At 37.3% G+C, this 14,416-nt stretch overlaps 1 protein-coding gene across 4 annotated transcripts in view; it reads left to right on the top strand.

Annotated features, from left to right (window-relative positions):
* The window catches only part of LOC125769015 (uncharacterized), a 257,007-nt gene that overhangs the window by 34,916 nt on the left and 207,675 nt on the right, over positions 1-14,416 (top strand). For all 4 annotated transcript variants that reach the window (XM_049437383.1, XM_049437387.1, XM_049437382.1 and 1 more), the window contains exon 3: positions 7,061-7,274. The gene's annotated coding sequence lies outside the window, so the exon portion shown is untranslated. The remainder of the gene's footprint in view (positions 1-7,060; positions 7,275-14,416) is intronic.

Below are 14,416 nucleotides of genomic sequence, written 5' to 3'. Positions count from 1 at the left end.
AACTCCCATCCACCCTGGACATCTCAACAACCCGGTTAATCCCGGGCGGAGATCCGGTACCGTGCACCGGAAGAACTATTCGCATTTCGGTATCATTTCATTCGGAACGTTGCGTGTATTGGGGTAGCCGTGTTCTAGCACTATCGGTAGCACGCGATGCGAAGCTTTGATAAATGAATGGCTATAAAATTATAAAACTATCGGTTCAGCGCTTTCCATTATCCCAACGGTCAACGGAACGATCGAATCGTTCGGTTTCATCGTAAGGTTTGCTTTTGTTGCAGCCGTGGTTCACTGGTGGAACGGAGTAAGAGGTTGATACGATGAAATTTGGTAAGCTTTTAAGGATGACGCTACAAAACATTTCATAGAAACGCGTTGATTTGTGGCATAAGATGTCTAAGCGGGAAATGTGAAGTTGGGTCAGTTTGGGTCAGAGGCGGAATGAGAAATTCATCTAAATGTTTTATATTTTTTAATTTATGAGTAGATTATAGTTATTTAACTTTAAGTTCTTTGAAGCATAATTAAAACAAATTTTCGAAATGTAAAAAATATTTAAATTTAATGTTTTCTTTTCATAAAATTGTTCTTAAATTCATTTTTTATGAATTTCCTTACTCATATTTGGTAAAAAAAGTTTTTGTTTGATTTTGTTTTTTGATAGAAAATCTTGTTCATCCATTTTCTACGGAGATTAAATCAGTTTTTCTATTTATTTTCATTCGATCCTAACTTTTTTCCGTTTTCCTTTATAAAAAACTTAACCTTTTCAAAATGGAAGCATTTCTTTTTTGCCTACCTGGTATCATTGCGAACATTCCCCGGAAGTATTTCCATTGCATTCCCATTCAGTGAGGAGATTAAAGAACGTTTCATCAGCGGTACAAAGGCGAAGCGTATTGCAGCGCGAAACAGAAACCGTTACCCTTAGCATCAAAAAGCTTCTACCGCTCGTTCATTACTCTGATTTATTTTCCTTTTCATAAGATCATCATTTCACCGGCCAAGGATCATCGTTTTATTTTATTAAACTGCAGCTTCATTCTTTCGCTTCTTGGTGTCTTTTTTTCTTCTCCTGACTCTCCATCAAATACCCTAACCGTCATCTGTGGCAATCGTTTCGTACTGGTCAAATAGCAAATTTTCGCCATGTTTTCGCTGACCTTCGTCTTATCTGACTTTTCGGGTGGGAGAGATTGAGAAAAAAATCTTCTTTATCCGCCACTTCACTAGAACCAGGTCATTCGAGAGCACTATTTGTTTAAGAATTTTCCACCGCCAAGAAATGCTAAGAAATCGCGGAAATCGTGGAAAATCTAATGCTACCATGCCGAGCCGGAGCAGAAATAATTGTTCAGCGAACGATTGCGACGGGGCGAATCAATAGTGCTTACGTTTTTATTGGATGATGGGTTGGCAAAAATTGGAACATTGTTTAACTTTGGAGGATAAGAGCCACTTGGCAACTTCTTCAATAAATGAATGGAAGGGTTTTCATTTTTTTTAACTGCAAATGTAGGGTGGATCTTTGTTTTCTCTTCATTATACTCAAGATTTCTTTCTACTCTGTTTTCATATCTCTTATCTTGTTTGATTATATAATTGAATGTTTCCTTTTTTTCATTGAACTTTCTTTAACTGATTTTTGTGCTTTACTAGAATTTTTTCATAAAACTTTTTATAACTTTTGATTTTTCTTAAATGTTTTAATTTTGAAATTAATCTTGTTTGATTCGATTTCAAAAATGTATTTTTCAATTTTGCTCAAATGTCAACAATCTAATTTCAGAACCTTTGGAATGTTTTCAAACCTCCCCACTTAATTATGAATAACCTAGTTATCGGCATTACCATGAAAGGGTTTTGTTTTCCTATCAGCAGCAAATTTAATTGGCTAGCATATTTTTAGCCACCAATCTCCACTATCGCGCTCTATTGGAAACCGGATATGCTGCTTCCCGCGCAAGTAAACTATCATCGTACGTACGAGACGAGCATGCCAATCATCGCAAAAATAAACCTTCATACACACCAAAAAAAAAAAGCCCCCCCCCGGACCACCAACTCGCACTTTGAAGGGCACGCTGAACCGTTCCATCACCCTTTGATTTTCCCAACAGAACAGACAGCATACGTGTCTATAATAAAAAGCGCACACATTGAGCGAACAATCAGGCGAACGAAAAAGACAAACACCGGAGATCCGAAGGGTTCAACACCGGCACATTGAATGCACAATGCGGTAGCAGGTAATAAACGGCTACCAAGGACCATTGCGCACAAATCGACAGCCATGTCTACAACGCCCTTTTTGGCGTGGAATGGGAAAATTGAGGGAAATGTTCACATGTACATGATGCGAATAAAGCAACGACAAAAAAAACGCACACGTCGCTGATAAAATAACGTCTATCGATTTCAATTCAATTAAGTTAATCAAGTTATTTCCACTTCAATAAAATTCAATCCGGGACCACTTCAGGTTTTTGGGGGCGCTGATTTTCCGCCACCCAACCACACAGAACATCAGACGGATTCCGCCCCCAAAAAAAGACCAAAAAAAAAAGAATGGAATGAGCATGGAGAAAACATGGATGCAGAAAAATGCAAAAACAAAAAATGATCCCACCGGTCAATGCCGTGCAAATAAAGAAAGAGTCAAGCTTGCGACCATCAAACCGTCCGTACCCGGTTGTGACAGTTGTCGATGATAAGTGATGGTGTCTCGGGTCGAAATCAAGTTTCGGGATGAAATTTTTGAGGTCCGCAAGTTCACAAAATATGCACTCGTTTTTTTTCTACTACTGCCGCATGAACGATGAGGAAGCTTAAAACCGGGAGGGATTCGCAATCAAACGCATTCGTAACCGACGTTAACTGAACTGTCAGTTCGCGATTCGGTAGCCGGTGTCGCTTTGCTAACGCTCAGCCAGCAGCATCCGTTAGAATCGTCAGGAGGCTGGTGTGCTGGCCGTTTTGAAGCCATTTTACATCATGAATATTAATTAGTTTAACGAGCACTTTCGTCTCGTGCTCGTGTCCGGTGTAGATCGGCAGCAATTTGTATATCTGTGCGCGTTGTGCACGTTATGGGAGGGTGTTACAAGCAGAATGAAATGGTGTGGGTGTGGAATGATTGCCAGTTGCAGGGTACGATGAAAAGTCTCTCGGGAGCTTTGGCTTGGTTGACCATACGGCGGCCATTACGGAAACACGATTGACGATAGTGACGGACGACACTGATTGAAGTTGACAGATTCCAGGAATTCAGTGTTCAGTTCAGCTTGATGCGGTATACTGTTGTTGATAGTTGCAGTTGTTTTGATGCTTGATGGATGGATAGATGAATAGATGAATTCAAACTTATCACACAAAACTTATTAATTTGTTTTACCAACAGACACACACATTAAAAAGCATGTTATTATTACAACTTTTCAGGTTAATTTCACTTCATTTCGAACATTCTGTTCCTCTACCTTGTGTCCACTAATTATAATAATCTATCGTTCGCTTTTCTGACAAGACTGTTAGCGAATAAGATTCAATCATTTCAGCTACTTGAAATGCTAACAGAATCATCAGCAGCGTCAGCAAGGCCAAATAGGGGCAAAACTCAGCCCCGCCCCAAACCCCCCAACCGTCCACGCGTCGGAAGCAACCGGAAAGGAAAATCGAAACAATCAATTTCCATCCTCTCGAATCCACTCGCTCCACTTCCCCGATCTAACCCCCCGTTCCAACCAACTGCACACCCGAAACAATCGAAACTCTGCTCCGAAAGATTAATTGATTTCCTTGTGCGAAAAACCACTCGAAAGGTTTACCGATTTCGACGACGGTAGCGGCGTGTCCTGTGTCCACGCTGCTCAACAAGCACGCTTTTTCGCTTTCTCCATGTTTTGCTTGAAGGGGCCTACCCATTAGAGCGTTCATTAATTTTCGGTACTACCGTCCGCTGGCACCATGGTGCTGACTCAATACTTTTTGTGACCTTTGGGAATTTCAACATTTTGCTGACATTTTTAAACCAACTTCTGTTTGTGTATTTGTTGTAAAGATGTGATTTTTGGGCCTAGATTTTTGGCAATTTTTCCCATGCCGTGAAGGAGTGCGTCCGTAAAGGAAGCACTTATATTTGCAGCCACAGCATCGTTCTTTGTATTTTTTCTTCTTTTTTGATAATGGATTGATTTTGCCAAACGTACAATTTTCCAGGTTTTTAAATATGTTATTCTTGAGAAAACGGCCAATTCTTAAATGAATGTATCTCAATGCAGCACATTAGAACTCTTATACATATCCTCATTCTTGGTGTAACAACCTTCAAGGATTACTGACAGCACCAACATGCACCAAAATACATATGTGTCATACAAGAATAAGCAAAGTATAACGAGAACCTCAAAGTTCCAGAAGGACCAGCAAGAATTCGTCAAATGAAATGATAATTACAAAGAAATTTAATTCTTTTATCAGAATTTCTACATACTACAATAACGTCTTACAAAGTTAACAAAAAAATCGGAAAACGTTGAATAATTTAAGGTTTCTAAAGTCACCCGTACAATCCTCAAACTTAACCGGTACTACAGTTGCTTCACATCATCTCAGTTTGGGTCTAATACGCCTCCTTTATCCATGTGGACGATTTCAAAAGGTTTGAATGGCTGGTGCCGTCAGGTGCCATTGGAATAACTTGAGGCTGAGGATATTAATTCGCTGTATCATAGTGTCGTAGTAACCCAAAGATAATCCAAACATTCCTTGTAGTGTTTTTCGTGTTCTTGAAGTTTAGTAGACTGATTCAGACACATTAATCTGATTGAATCTTTAAGCCGAACGATAGACTTTCACTACTAATCAATACTTGAAGATAGTTGACTTATAATTTTAAGGACACTTTATTGAAGGTATCTTCAGATAAAAAGATGTGCATCTCTACTACTAGACCTATTATACTTAGCCAGATAAGTAATTCCTGTTATGTTGTGTGGAGCCCGGGATCGTTACTCTGACCTCCTCATACTTTGCGTTATCATCTATAACTAGCGTTGTCAAATTTTAACTAGGAATTTATTCGAATATATTTATTTTTATACATTCTTAAACCAAATTCGGAGTAATCTTTAAGAATACGATTTCCATGCAATACTTCACGAAAGGATCAACATATCCAGTTGAGTGCACACACATTTCATTTAGCTCTTGGGATATTTCAACAAAACTCATTGTTCCGGGAAATAATCGTAGTTCACCCCGTTCACCTGGTCCACACCAACCGAACCACGTTTAGTTTTATCGTGCAAATTCCTTTGCACTTAACTGCGATGAATGATGCTAAATTCATTCCGTCTCTCGTAAACCACAACATCACATCACCGTGGAAACCTGTTTTTTTTTTGCAAGAAGAATAAGACGAAACAACAAACATCACCACGGCAACAACATCACCAACCGGTGTAATTGTACCCTGCCACTCTGTGGCTCCCATTTCCCAGCGAAACATCCTGCCGCAGTGATCCTAATGTGGTTTCCACATTGCCAACCAACAGAATGCCGAATTGCTCAAGACCCGTGCCGTTGGTGTCTGGTACGCTTTCGTGCACAAAACCACTCTTTCCAGGTGGCTGGACGTGGATCGCGATGGTCGAACGGTACCGTACCATCGGGTATGGTTGATTGTGTCCGCTGTGCAGCGCTGCTGGAATTTAATGCTAAAACATTTTTGCCTTTGTACGGGACAGCGCACTGGGCGCACGGTTTTGCTCTTGGGGGATGTATTAAAATCTGATGATGATTAATGGGTACCGCATTTGAATTCATCAGCGCTTTCACTACTGGCGCCAAAGGAAGGAAGAAGATGGACGAACTGAACCGTTGTCGAACGCTTTGTGCGACGAAGGTTTTTCATACTAGGTTTTAGTATAATTCTATTGTTTAGTATTTTATATCTACATTGTATTGTTGCGACAATTAATTCCGTAAATTTAAATAACAATATTTTCAGTTACAAGATTTTCTGTGAGATAAAACTTTCAAACAAAAAAAAAACAAACATCTTTCTTTATTTACGAACAATAAACTAACATATGTACAATAAAAGATTATCAAAAGAAAACAAGCAACACAAATTAAACAAAAACCCGTTGATTGTTCCTGCTGCGGGGTGAACAATAAATTCGCTTCATCGACATTTTGCGCTTAACATTCGTCTTGGCTGATGATGCCGCTTTCGCTGATTTATATCGCAACCATTAGTCTTCTCCCGGTGGGTTGTGGCCACCATTTGTCCATCTGCGCGTGATGGTTGATCCTGTGGTCAGAGGAGGGAAGCAACAACAGCAAAAAAAAAAACGCACGAGATTTATCTATTGCTCTTCCGGTATCCGGTCCGAGGATGAAACGATAGCGACCCAAGGCACTTCACAACTGACGCTTGTTTTTGTTTCGCAATATAATAACAATGTACAAAAGCAACAAAAAAAAAATGGCAACTCCTAGGCACTAAGCGGGATGAAATCTATACCTCTGGAGCGGACTCTTCGGTGGACTATGAAAACCTTACCACACTGACACAACGCATCACACCAAACCGAGTTTCATTTTGAAGATCAGAGGAAACGGTTGAGTTGTCCTCCGGAGACACCCGTTTCTTCTTGCCATTTTTGCAAACGAAAAAAAAAAACAAATGGTGCAAGTGTTTACTCTTGCTCACAGTCGCTCAAAGCTGGCAAGGATTTTATGTTTTTGAGGTTTTATTTCTCTACTTCGCCCCTGGTACATTTGGTTTCTATTTTTTTGCACTACTTCTCCGGTTTTAGAAGGATTATTGTTTAGCTTTCGAATTGATACCGATCGTTGTGTGGACTGATTGATTCCGATTGGAATGCTCCGTACACTGACGGCAACTACACCCAAACAGGCGTCTAATCTGGCTGGATGGACTCATGGTGTAGCGTGACGAATGTGTACGCATTCGAAACGAATCATCCGTACATTCCTTATCAACTGGTTGTGATAATCGTTTTCATTTTTCTTTCAATTGTACTTTCAGACTTTGTGTGGCTTTGTGTGTGCGTGCAGAGCGAAAACTGTGCCCGGAGTGAGTGTAGGATATTGACGAGATACGATATCAAACAGTGAACCGTAGCGCCATTAACAACGGTGATCGATACAGAGCAAACGACAAAGGAAACGCATTGTGGCCAGATCCGGGTTGGTCATCTTTTCGGTTCGCCGTTTGGTATGAAGCAGTGAACATTAAACAGGTGGGTTGAAAGTAAACAAAAAATAAATTACAAATGTTTATACAAATTTGTCTTTTCTTTAAGGGTTTAAGGTATATAATTTTATTTAACTTAAAATAAACTTACAATAAATTTTCTTAGAAGAATCTTCACTCTTTCTCATCGTGAATCGATTATAAAATAAAACTTTTCTAGTCGTTTTATACCAAAAAAATATTTTGGATTTTATTGCAAACTTTGTAAAAATATCGAAAATATCGATTATTTTCGATTGTATTGACCGAATCAGTTGTTTTTTTTGTTTTAGTTTTAGACAAAAAGTTTGACTTTTGGTACTTAATTTTTGTTATGAGTTTAAAATTAGGCGTAATGTAGAATTTACAATTGCAAATATTTAACAAATACACAATTGATTTGTGAATTTTCGGCCTGCACGCCGTAAGTATTTTAACATAAGTAAAAAATATAAATAGAAAATATAACCCGAAATACACGATACACGCGAATTTTACATTTTGACAGCTTAGTGATTTTATAGCATAAAATTATAACAAGTTACAATCCATTATCAATGTATATTATTCTGGTAGACCAAAGATATCATCAAGAATCCGCGTAATTCAATTTTTCACGCATCCCCTTGCAATTTCGTTTGAAATTGACAGTTATTGATTTAATTTCCATCTTTCTTCGTAGCATTTTCCGTTTCTTTGACAACAATTTTTTAAATGAAAACGTTTACACAAATTAGGTAAAAACTTAGATTCTGAAGACATTATTAAGCAAATATTAATTTATTACCCTTTAATTTTTTTATAAAAAAATCACTCAGCTATCAAAAGTTTAAAAATCCATCCAATCCATCCAATCCAGTTTTATTTAGATTATTTAACGTCTATACAAGATGTTATAGCAAAATCTTTAAAAATATATTTTAAGCAAAACATCTTAATTTTTTTAGATCCATGCCTCCTCAATGATTCATGAATATGTTTAGAATCTTGTATCTTTCATGAATCAATCAAAATTAAAAATCATTCATTAGTATCAAAAATTCTTTCAGGTTGAATAATGTGAGAAAGTGAAGATTCTTTTTAAAATAGTTTTTACACAAACAATTTTTAACATAAATCAAACTTAAGTATCGAAAAAAATATATCTAAAAAAAATCAATACAGGAGTACAGCTTTTAAAATGATCGATCGATGAGTATTTCAGCCGTATCGTGCTCAAACGATCGACAATCAAACATTCACGAGCCTACCCTGCTTTCTGCCAAACAATAATCTTCCTTTTTAGATGTGCATTTCAAAATGCTGCTCACGTATCCACGTCAGTCTCGCACGGTACGCCTATTTTCGTAGTTAATTAATTAATTTCCTCATCATCAGTTCACCGACAAAATCAAAGCGAACGAAAGGTGAGCGGAATTTTCTTTCAGCACACTGCCCAGGCCCAGTCAATTTCGGTACGGGAAAACTCGGCTGTGTTCACTTTCGGTGCAACGCTTTGTTGCGGACGATGATTCGTACCACACGGAGTGAGCCTTTCCTGTCAAACGGCCTGAGAGAAAATGGATGATGAATATCCTGTTGCCTTTTCCGAAAGCTCTTTATTTAACACCACGCATGCATTACTTGCATTTGGTTTGATAGCATCAACTTGCCTATACGCTTGCATATATACGTGTGGGTTTATATGGTTGTGTTAGCCTTTAGCTGAATGCAACTGTAACTACACGGCCATTACGGGACGTTTGTTTCCACGGTACGGTGGTTCCGAATAGGGTTCTATTATCCAGCGTGAATCTGCTTCAACAAGTGGTAAGTTTGGTTTTAGAATATCAACTTCCTTCCGTTGTCTGCACATTTTGCAATGCTTTTGATTTTCTACCGTCTGCAGCTCCATGCGCGTGGGCTGGGCTTCGACCCCACTATTACTTGCCCTGTAAAATGGCAGACTGTTGCATTTTGATACGGTGTCGGTGTGGCATTGTGTCGGTATCTGATTGCATTTCGATGGTTTTCTTAATCCGGTAGACTTACTACCGAGTAAAACCCTTTTTGAATCGTCTTTGCACGTTGGGAGACAGACTTCGTAAAGCGGATGTAGTGCTTCGGGAAGGGAAACTACCGACGCATTTATGTATGAGGTAGCGTTGGATAACATTAAAGAATATATGCTTTAGAGGAGGAGAAACATTTCAATTATCTCGTATCATTCATCACTCATTAGCCTAATGAAATCGCTCTATTTTGTTCAATTTGCTTAAGTGAGTCGTGGCAATAGAATGATGAGACTTTAAGTAAATGGCACTTTTGCGTTTAATAGGGTATGCACACCAACGCATTTGTTTGAATTATATAAAAAATACGTTTGTAGAAAGGAAATATTTATAGAACATAAATTCCGAACTACACTACACTAATACACTACAGCCATTTTTTAATGAACTCAACTTTGATGGTAGCATTTAGACTAGAATTTAATATTTTACATTTTGATTTCATATTTTCAACTACGCGAGGACCTCTCTCTCCCGCTCTTTCGCTCTATTGTGTTGCGAAAAAATCTCTTGAGGATACGATGAGCAACTGAATGTAAAGACGTCAGACGACACATGTATAACATATAATTATATCATTAATTTGAACATTGAACCACAATGAAGACTACTTATCTATTATAGCACTGCACTATACTCGTTTCTGGAAACGTTCGACACATACCTCAAAATGACATACCTCATAGTTGCAACGATTATAGCATTCGTTCACTAAGCGAAATATTGGTCCCTTGTTCATGGGCAGCTTTTTCATGATTATCTTTCCCACAATTAGTACTCACTTAGAAAATGCGAGTCCCATCACTTTGATGGTTTATCAACGGAAGTTGAATTCTTTTCAAGGGGAGTAAACGATCCGGTTAGTATGAATAGTCATTATCCTACGCCGCCTAGTGCTAGTCGACACCTTTTTTAGTTTGCGGATTGGACATAAAACTGATTTTATTTTTGTTGGCTTAATGGAATGCGTGATAGGGTAGTCATTTTGAATATTTATTTCTTTATTTTTTATTTATTTTTATCATTATTTTATTATTTTTTTATATTTTTTTATATTATTTATTTTTGTTTTTTACTTCTTAAGAGTGGCCACGCCGTATCAAGACTTATTTAACCGCGTAGCAGGGTAGTCAGTCCTTGCTAACGGGGGGATTTAATTTAATTATATTTCTACATTATTAACAAAATTTCCTGCGATAATTTTTTAGTAAGTTAATTGAGAATTTAATTAGGTAAATTTAATTAAATTTTAAATAATTAAAATCGAAATAGATTAGAGAAACCGTTTAAAAAACTTCCTATCTTGCTTTTTATATAAACTTGAGCACTAAATTGCATAACCGCGATAATGAATTAAAAATGAACACAAATGCATATCTTTATCTTCATTTATCATTATCTTTGTATGTGTTACATGATTAAAATCCTTTGTGTTTTAATAATGTAATGAAATTCTATCACATATACCTTGCTTGATTTTGTGATATACAGGAATTTTAACCGTTTGATTCTTAACGACTTCTTTTAAAAAATGTTTTACAAATTGCTGTATCTTTAAAGACTCTATTTGATATAAACTCATGCATACGGATCAATCGGGATCTAATGCTAACAATTTTCATTTAATGCATTGCCGTATAAATTCCTCTCGATATTAAATAAATTATTGATTTTCCTAAAGTAACCGTTTTCCGCATTTGAATTGAAACTCTAAGCCTCCAAGCTTCAATACACACACACACTTTTGCGCATTTAACTTTTCATGAATTTCTAAACTGTTTTCCTATTTAACACGAATGCCAACATCGTATCAGATAACAATGGTTAAGAATACGCAGCAATACTGTTTTTTCATAACCTTCGTTTTTCCCCCAGATTCAAATTACACGCTCAACCAACGACTGGCAACAAAAACAGTCCTATGCTAAAAAGCTACCCTTAACGCTGAAGGGATGCTGCTGCCCGGATGCGCATTAAAGTGTATACTTGGAGTGAGAGGGAAAAAAAACCACACGATACAAACAGTCCAGTTCCAGCTGGGTTCGTTCCCACTTCTCCAACGCTCGGTCATTTCACTGACTTTTGTACGCGAGTGTGTGTTTGTGTGCCGCTAATGGTTATTACAATCGATGTCATAATATTTGCATTCATGCTTGTTTTATTTCTTAACGATCTTATTCGTTTTGCATACATCCCTATTTTAAAATCCGTTCCTTGCTTTTCCTCCGTATAACCCGTTCAACGTTTCTCGTCCTCGAAACATTCTCTACACCATTGCCGCTCTGACATGGAACGGGGGGTTTGGTAGAATTTTCCCAGCATAACCCACCCCTGCCGTGACCATTGTCGAGACTGTGAAAAGCACCGCAGGAGGTTCATATTTTAATAAACATTCCCGACACAATATAAACTCGCACCCGATCGCACCAGTCGTTTGCCGCTTTTGCTTCCGACACGAGGGAGCACGAGCAAAATCCCACCCGTAACAAGCGTGCTGGTTGCCCGTTGCTTATGGCAAGGGTATGAGCAAATACCTTCTAGCAGTGGCAACATCAGCAGCAGCTGGATTTGCATGCAAAACTCCTCCATCCGAGGCGTCGTCCGATGCGCCAATGATAACGCTTTTCTTTGCGTGGCATAGCTTTGACACCGATTGTTTTGTCCCATGTAAAGATTTTTCCCTGGCTCGTGATGTTGTGTGCCACGGGAAGCGAAATTCATACGAACTGGCTGCTGTGTACTTGTTTTTCCCTTCCTTTTTTCACACTGTTGTTTCTTTTCTTGCTGTGCGTCGGAATTGGAAAAGGTCGTGAAACAGTTTCACAGCAAGATACTGTGTATCCTTGAACTTGAGACGCGCTGGATTTTTTTGTGCGTGTTTTCGATTTGAAACATAACCGCTTCGGGGCGCATCGGAAAACATGAAATTTCTCCTGCTGCGTGTGTATGCAAACAACTTTACAAAAAAAAAAACCACCCCGAAGCATTGAATTGGTTGCCGTGTGAATTTATGCTCTAATTGTTAAGGTCGTTGCATGATAATGTTTTACTGCTACATGCTACATGTACGATACCGCTTTTTGGGAGGATACAAATCTGATGGATTGTTTGTTTCTATTTGTGTTTTTTTATTGCGAAAAAAAAGCAAACTAGTATGTATTTTAGGTTTGCGTCGCGTAACTTTGAGACAATTTCGTTTACTTTGGAGAATAAGTAAAAAAAAAGTTCTTATTTCTAAATATTTTTAACACTGTCCTTATAGCTTCCATTCCATCGCATCCGTTTAAATTTAAAAAAATACAATAATAAGTCGTGGTTCTCCCTTTTATAAAACACGTCTTTATTCCATGCGTTCTGGAGGTGAAGAGATCAAATAGGACGAGGCTTGCTCTCTGTTCAACCTGACCTTTACATTACCGTCAGGTGAACAAGGTTTCTAGTTCGGTATACCATTACACTAAGGTTACATAGTGTAATTATACCAACTATAATTATATATACGATTTTAAATATAAAAAAAAAATGTTTCAATCATGCATGTGTCGACTAGTTCAAAATCCGGTTTAAAACTTCATTTAGAATAACTAAACAATCACCTAGGTCAGTGCTTCTCAACCTATTTAGTATCGCAGACCATTTTGTTTCTGCATTTGTCATCTGCTTTTCATTTAACACATCGAATTGACCGTTCTTCAATAACAAAATCAGAAAAAAACCGAAACGCTTGTAAAACTTTAATTTCCGTGTTGGACGAAAAATCCGGATCACGGATACATGGTTAAATGGCACCAAGCTAACCGGCGTTCAACTGCGCTTTTCGATAGTCAACTTTCTTTAAACTTCGTAATGTAATCCACTTTTAAGGTAACTTTCTGGAAGAAACATTAACAACATTTCTAACAAAACCTTTTTTTTCATATGTTGAACTTTTCTGCTGTAAATTTACCGAGCTCAAATTCCAATATCTATTTGTAGCAGATACCGTGTATCTCGACGACTACATGAATTTTTTTTTATTTACAATTGCTTTGTCATGAGACATCAATCAGGAAATAAGTCCTCCAAGTAAAATCGCTTGATATGGTGCATAAAGTGTCAACAGTGTTCAATAAAGTGTTCAATTAACAACAAATTTCTTCCACGGACCAATGCTACTTGTGTCACGGACCTGGCTTGGAGGCCGCTGACTTAAGTGGTCTTTTTCCATAGTTATCAACAGTTTTATTTCGTTAAAAATTACAAAAAATGATTTTAAAACATTATAACAAATGAAAATGATCCGATTTAGATCAATAATTTCCCATTAAATAATTATGAGAATTTTGATGCATACATAGCTAAGTTTATTTCTCTTTCTTTTCTTAGAATAAAATATTTTATAAACAAAATGTGCACAATTTTTTTGTTTTGACTAGTTGTTCTAATACAAAATATCCATTTCATACGATTTAAATTTCGATGGTAATGTTGATGTCTCTTACGTCAACATTTCGTTGGTAAAGTCGATGAGAAGGACGAAACAAACTTTTACTCTAATGAAATTTTATTTAAAATAAGTGACCATATAGTTTATTTAAGCACTATTTTGGAGGTTTTAGCGCTACCAGAAATAAGGTTTAAAATGATTGAAATCTTTTCTTTCCTCGAATGAATACTCAGAATAGTTTGGAAAGGGTAATTCTGTTTAAAACATTTAATGAACTGTTCGGGAAATTTTACAATTTTCCTTTTTTCCTTCCTTTTTTTCCTTTTCCTTTTTAATTAAAACAACGAGTAGAGTAGTGAAGTATATTAAAACAACGAGTTCCAAAAACTGGATGTAATTTAATATCAATTACATTGCCCTGCATTGTAAGTGCAAAAATTGAAACCTAATTGAAGTACCCAAACCGGTGGAAAATATTGAAAATATTTTCCATTCCCAACGGTCATTATAATGTATTATAAACATATCCAAATGCACTCGCGCACTGCTTCCTCTCACAACCTGTTTCGGTAAATAAAAAATAAAAATTGCAAGCTCATTTAATCGGGCGTACGATACCCCGAGGTTTGCTATTTTGACTTTTTTTTGTGCGTATTTTCGTTTAAGTGTGCA

Source organism: Anopheles funestus, chromosome 3RL, assembly GCF_943734845.2.
Source record: "Anopheles funestus chromosome 3RL, idAnoFuneDA-416_04, whole genome shotgun sequence".
NCBI lineage: Eukaryota > Metazoa > Arthropoda > Insecta > Diptera > Culicidae > Anopheles > Anopheles funestus.
This window is presented reverse-complemented; position numbering and strand designations above follow the sequence as displayed.